The following is a 7,012-nucleotide window of genomic DNA, read 5'->3' as shown; positions in this document are numbered from 1 at the left end:
CTTCAAAATGTTAGTTAATTGATTAAATGCTTTATTTGTCATCTAGTTAAATTATTAGAAGAAAAAAAATTTATTTTAGAATTAATAAATGAAGACAAAAATGTTTTAAGTTGTCTAAAATTTTAAATACTTTAAGGAATTGTTTTATATGTATGAAAAATGCAATTGTTTGGGGGGGAAAAATATTATAATGGGAAATTTCATAAAGAGAAATCAAGTTTTGGAAATGTATTCTGAACCATATTATAAAACTATTTATTGAATAATAATAATAACAACATATTTGTTTACACTATGAAATTAAAATGCATTTTTTTGTGTAATTTTATATTTATTTACTGTAACTTGAAAAATATAAAATGCAACAAAAAAATTTTTTGGCATAAACATTACATACAGTTACTTATTCATTTAACTAACATTTCAGATTCAATAAAAAATGCATGTAGACAGTGTTCTTCAAGCACCACACTTAACGAATACTTTGAATTATAAGTTAGCAAGTAAAGTTATCAAAACATGACGAATCAGTATTGAGGTCTTGTAATCTCGCCCAATAGAGATCTGTGAAATTATTTGCATTCGTTTTTTATATTATGTTGTTTTAATGAAATTAAAAGAATAATTTAATTCTTGACAATGTATCATAGGAGTTTTCGATAATTTGATTTCTAAATTTTCATAAGCTGAAAAGTTTGTACTTATATACATTTAAAACACTTTTTTTTCTCTTCAAACTTGTGTAATTTTAGAAATTTGGAATTTTCTTAAACAAAAAAAATCTATGCTGTTTTTTTTTAAATTCCTTTCCGAAAGTTTAAAGTGAAAAAAATCGAGTAAAATAAAAAATTATAAGAACTTTCCTACATGCTGCCGAACTTTCTGAGCAGTAAAGACAAGTTATCTAGGTATTTTTAAGAAGCGGACAAAAATCTGGAACAGACGTTATACAAACTAATTTTAGTGAAATTAATGAAAAGATCATTTAATAACATTTGAAACCTGTAAACTTTATTATTTTTATTTAAGAAAAGAATCACTATTTCTGTTAACGTTCAGACTAGTTTCCCTCCCTCATTTCAATTATACTGGAAGAAAACTACAACAATAGCTCACGGTTAGCCCAACGGCAATAGGGACTCTAACTTCTAATCCGTGGTCTGCTTCTACCACTCGGAATAATGTTCAATAGCTAGAAACAGTGTGAGCGTTATCGAAAAAGCTAGGAGCAACATGCGACTCTAGGTCTCCAGACCAAATCTGTCTCTTGGATTCGAACTTGGAAACAACAAAAGCCTCCATTTATTTATGTAAGTACACTGCGCCAAAGAAGGAAAGAAAGAAAAAAAGGAAAGAATAAAAAACGGACCACCCTGATTTTGATCTAATGATAGGATTTTTCACGTTCTTAAACTCAATCTTAAGGGCTCGAGGGGATGACTTCAAATAGACTAATTAATAAGTCAAGACGATATTTTAAGTTACGAAACCAGGCACAAAAACTTACTTTCTCTGAGTGAACATACTATTTTTTTCAACGAATTCAGATTTTTGACCCCCAAAATAGAGCCACAATCTGGGAAATAGAGCCGCGATGGCTCAGGGGATAGAGCGTTCGTCTTCCAATGAGGCGAACCGGGTTCGAATCCCAGTTGATACGAATTCCGCATCCGGCTTGCACCGACCACAGTGCTGACGTGAGATATCCTCAGTGGTAGACGGATCATGGGTTAGAGTCCCCTTGCTGTCAGTCTAACCGTGGGAGGTTCTCGTGGTCTTCCTCTCAATGTAATGCAAATGCGGGTTAGCTCCTTAAAAAAACCTCCACGAAGGAAAACTTATCCCACTACTCGATCCAGGAGTTCCTTTGTCTTCTGGATTGGGTTCAAAATTACGAAGCTACGGAGTTGAACATTAGCAGTCGTAAACCCATAAAATTGGGTCGACTGTTCAACGACGGTTATAAAATGTATAAAATCTGGGAAATATGGTCAGAATAGTTTGGTCCGGAGTGAGTTCCAACAATGTTAATTTTACTTTTTGCGTTTTTCGCTATATCTCGAGAACATTTTAAGCAAATTTTTAAAAAAATTGCAGACAATTATAAAATCCGTTTATCCAAAGATAATTCTATGCAAAAAAAATATAACTTTTATCTAATATTTATCACTTTTTATTATAATATTCAATAATAGTCACACAAAAATTTAAGTTGTAAAATGTAAAATTTTTTGCTTCATTTTAAAGAACGTAATTTTACAAGGAAAAATACATAACGTGAGCGAAATCGGTCGAATAGTTCCTGTGAAAATTAATTTTAAATACCTGATTTTTCTGAAATTCAATTTCTCAGGAACGATTCGACCTATTTCGCTCAAATTTTATATTTTGTCGTGTAAAATTGCATTCTTTAAAATGATGTAAAAAAATAGCATGCATGCTATCACCAGGAAACTTTTCATACTAAAATATTCTAAAAAAAGAAAATAAATAAGTAGCAATAAATAAATAATAAGTATTTTTCAAATTAATACGTAAAAGCAGTTTAGTATTTGAAGGGCTGAGTACAGGACCTCAATGTCTTACCTTTTTATCAGTCTCTTATCCCGCTTTAGAAGATCTTCCCAATTTCTCTCGTCAGTCGCGATGGCTCAGGGGATAGAGAGTTCACCTTCCAATAAGGGGTTCGGATCCGTGGTCCGGGAACCGGGTTCGAATCTCAGCGATGATTAGTAGATACGAATTCCGCACATGGCTCGCACCGACCACAGTGCTGACTTAAAATATCCTCAGTGGTAAACGGATCATGGGTTAGAGTCCTTTTGCCGTCAGACTAACCATGGGATGTTTTCGTGGTTTTCCCTACCATGTAGCGTAAATGCCTGTTAGTTCCATCAAAAAGTTCTCCACGAAGGCAAATTTCTCCTAGTACTGGATCCCGGATATCCCTTGTCTTCTGGATTGGGTTCAAAATTACGAAGCTACGGAGTTGAACATTAGTAGTCGTAAACCCAACAAAATTGGGTAGACTGTTCAACGACGGTTATAAATATAAATATAAATCTCTCTGTCTTATCTTCACTTATTCATTATTATCGCAATATGGTATTATGCAATTATAAGCTAAAACTTTCATCTACCTTTTTCTCCCCTTTTCCGGATGTAATCACTTCCGGGAAAATTTATAATATTTCCTGTAGTTTCCATCGCTTTCTATCAAAGTGAAAGTGTATTTACTTAGACCTCTGTTATATGTTTTCTTAACCACTACTCCCATGGCATAAAATGAGTAAGAAATTATAGTTTTATTTTGGAAGGCTATATTTATTAATACTTCTTGTTGAAAATAAATCAAAGTAAAGATAGTCAGTATAATATAATGCTTTTGTGTCTAATTTAGTAACTTAACTAATCAACAGGCAATAATTAATTATCCTGTTTAAAATGTGCCCTTCTAACACGTGATATTTACAGGGTATTTCGTAATTTATTTATTATTAATTTACTTATTTTTTTAATTTATAAGTTATTAGTTTACTTTTGATTTATTATTTATTAATTTACTTATTTACTTTTTATTTTGTTTATCTTTTTTCTGCCGACTGTATTTATAATGTTTTGGACACAATAGGAAATAATGATAAGTTAATTAACCCCTTAACTTGTGCGCTCGAGTTAATTCGAGCGCGCTAATCAGGCCAAACTGTGCACACTCGAGATAATTCGAGCGGCGTTGTATTTTATGCTGTTATAATTTTTCACACCCGAATATAATCGAAAGTTGAAAATAACAATGTGAAAGCTAAAAAGAAAAAAAATCGTTTGATTAATATTTATCATTTACATAGGATTGTAAGCTATAACACTTATTTATTCAAGAATAAAATATTAATATAGCCTTTTCCCATGGAACAAAAGCGCAGTACATCAAAATTGTTCACCAAAAGAAAAGACAATGTTCTAAAGTGTGTTTTTTTACATAAAAAAGAACTTGATTTATTTTGGCCGGTTTTTTTCAAAAAATTAGTGCGTTAAGAGGTTAATTACCTATTCTTAAGTTAATTAATAATTATAAGTTAATTAATTACCTATTGTTTTTGAATTTATCATTTATTAATTTACTTTTTAATTTAGTCTTTAATTTATTATTTATTAATTCACTTATTTACTTTTTTTTTTAGCCGGGCGGTATTTATATTGTTTTAGGCACTATAGAAAATGATAAAAAGTTAATAAAAAGGAACTTTTACTACTTACCTGGAATAAAGTTATGCTAATAGATTGTTTCATTAAGCTGACTTTTCAGTATAATATATTCTTATGAAGCCGACTATTAATATTTTTTATTTTCCTTCATTTTTTGTAACATTATTCCTCTTTTATTTTGTTAAAAAAATTGGTAGGAACATTTATAAGCTTCTGATTATATTGATCCATATTCAGATTCGAAGAAAAATGTCATAAAATAATAACGATGTGTCATCCATATCATTTTATGACGTTTTTATTACTTTATGACATTTTTATTTTATTATTTTATGACTTTATTATTATCTCTTATTACAACGCGAACATATGCTACGATAAGTTGAAGTGATTTTCAAGAAAAGTATTATATGTTTAAAAAGTTCGATAAGTTTGCAAAATTAATTTTCTTGGATATCCCCATAAAACTCCTTACAAATTATTTTTGCATTATATATCGTACGCTTGGCTACAAAATATCTTTCATTCCAAATATATATATATGTTATTTCTTGATTAAATACTTCATTCGCTTAAAAAATATATAATTAGGAAATGACAATCGACATGTTTCAAGCGCTCAAAAACAGGCTGCCATTTTCAAAACGTGAATGAGACGCAACAAAAGTGATTACACTTTCAATTGTTACTTATTATTTAAAATGACAGAACTGAAAGAAAATGCCAGGCGTGAATGAGAAGAAACAAAAATGAAATCACTTTTGTTTCTCCTCATTCACATCTGACAAGTCTTGAAATTTTGAGCCTGTTTTTGAGAGCTTGAAACATATTGACTGTTACTTCTCATTTATATATTTTTGAAGCGAAGTTTTTTAATCAAGTCAGCTTAAGCCGCTTCAGTTTAAGTTTCTTTTTAGTTAATTATATGATGTTTGCATTTCTTATAATTTTGAACATCCCCGTTAACCTATTAAAAAAAAATCTCACCCCAATTTTTCTTAGAAATTGTGTCTAGAAAGAGGGTTTTTATGACTGTTGACATTTTACTTGTGCAATAAAATTCAATGAAGAGAAAACGCGTTTAAATATATATCATTACTTTTAAATGCTAAAAAAAAAACGATAAGGAAAGCCATCAAGAGTTTGGGTCCTATATTTACATTTTTACTTTTTGTGTCTTTAATCATTTTTCTTTTGTGTCTTTTAGTATATTCTTAAGAAAAATGAAAAAAATATTGTAATTATTTATAAATGTATCATGGATCAACCATATCATTGACCATCAGTGCATGCTGAAAGTCAACATTTTCTAATATAATTGAGATGTAACAAACTTCAATAAACATTTTCGTATTTTCAAACGTTCACCAAAGCGACTGAATGAAAATCAGAAATATATATATATATATAATATATATATATATATATATATATATATATATATATATATATATATATATATATATATATATATATATATATATATATATATATATATATATATATATATATATATATATATATATATATATATATATATATATATATATATATATATATATATAATGCCTGTAATAAGCTACGCTGCAACCATCCTGCAGTGTAGTGTTTCCCAAAGTGTGGTACGCGTACCCCCAGGGGTACGGGAACAGTTTAGCGTTCTTATGCGAAATATCGTGCAACAAACTAAAAGTTCAAAAAAAAATTTTTAAAAACAAACCTAGCAAGGGAAATTTACGATTACGTATTTTTCTATTGGCTATTTTTTGCAGAATTAACAGTTAATAATTAGTGGTGTCAACAGCCAGTTATGATTTTTAACTTCTGTGCTATTTTTTTATAGTAAGAAATGTATTCATTCTTTTATTAGTGGTACACAGCGTTACGAAAAATTTAGATAGGGTACCCAAAAGTCATAAGTTTGCGGAACACTGCTGTAGTGTAACCGATGCTAATTTTTTTTTTTTTTACTTATTCCAAGAATGAGTTTAAGTTTTGTTTTTTAGACAATGTTATCAATAAAAGTTAACTTATCTTTGAAACATGGATTGGAGATACACTCAGAATAGATAAAAATAATTTTATGCCGCAGATAATACAAAACTCTCCTCTTCTTTCACTTTTATTGAAGGAGGAGGAAATATCAACCTTTTTTGGAAGGATACAGATTGAATAATTCAGGTAAATAAATAGTTCATGCAAATAATTTTTCTTTTATTTTGTGGATTGAAAAGTCTCTAGTCTTTTTCCGTCTTATGCTATAGTTATAGCTCAATTGTTATATCTATAGATAATTTCAATTCATTTTGTTGTTGTTTTGATTAAATAATTATCTCCTCACAAAGTTATTTTATTATGTAAATATAATCCTTTGTAAAAAGACCCTCATATAAACCATTATATGGGTGATTCTCACGAAATATGACAATTTACAGTCCCTTGCTCCAAGATCTAATACTATACTACTAAAAGAACTTTTTTTTAAAAAAAATTTAACAAATAGCATTGCTGTTAGTATTTTAAAATGACCTTGTGCTAGCATTGACTGTTTTGTATATTTAAAAAATTTAATTGAATTTCAAAATGTCATTTTCCTGGTATGTCACAAACATTATTTCCAATAATAACTAGCTTCAAAACGTCCCATAAATTTTTCAATATTTTCTTTATCTCAACCGTTGTAAGCATTTTTAGAATATATGCAGAGGGTATTATTTACAAAAACTTTGTTGAAAATAATTTTTTCTGTCAATAATTTGTTTGTCACTAGAAAATCTGTCATTTACCTGGCTACTTTTATTTAGAG

General features: G+C 29.1%; 1 protein-coding gene across 2 annotated transcripts in view; it reads left to right on the top strand.

Annotated features, from left to right (window-relative positions):
- Window positions 1–3,170: 3,170 nt before the first annotated feature.
- Window positions 3,171–7,012, top strand: part of LOC107439522 (tyrosine-protein kinase Src64B) — a 33,455-nt gene continuing 29,613 nt past the window's right edge. The window contains exon 1 of one of the 2 annotated variants that reach the window (XM_043053312.3): window positions 3,171–3,289. The gene's annotated coding sequence lies outside the window, so the exon portion shown is untranslated. Of the gene's footprint in view, window positions 3,290–6,269; window positions 6,388–7,012 lie in introns of those variants that run through there. The other variant, XM_043053311.3, reaches the window with a different exon arrangement.

Source organism: Parasteatoda tepidariorum, chromosome 1, assembly GCF_982258835.1.
Source record: "Parasteatoda tepidariorum strain Cologne lab strain chromosome 1, Ptep-v5.0, whole genome shotgun sequence".
In the NCBI taxonomy this organism is placed as follows: Eukaryota; Metazoa; Arthropoda; class Arachnida; order Araneae; family Theridiidae; genus Parasteatoda; species Parasteatoda tepidariorum.
Note: the sequence above shows the minus strand (reverse complement) of the source record. Positions and strands in the feature narration are given on the sequence as shown.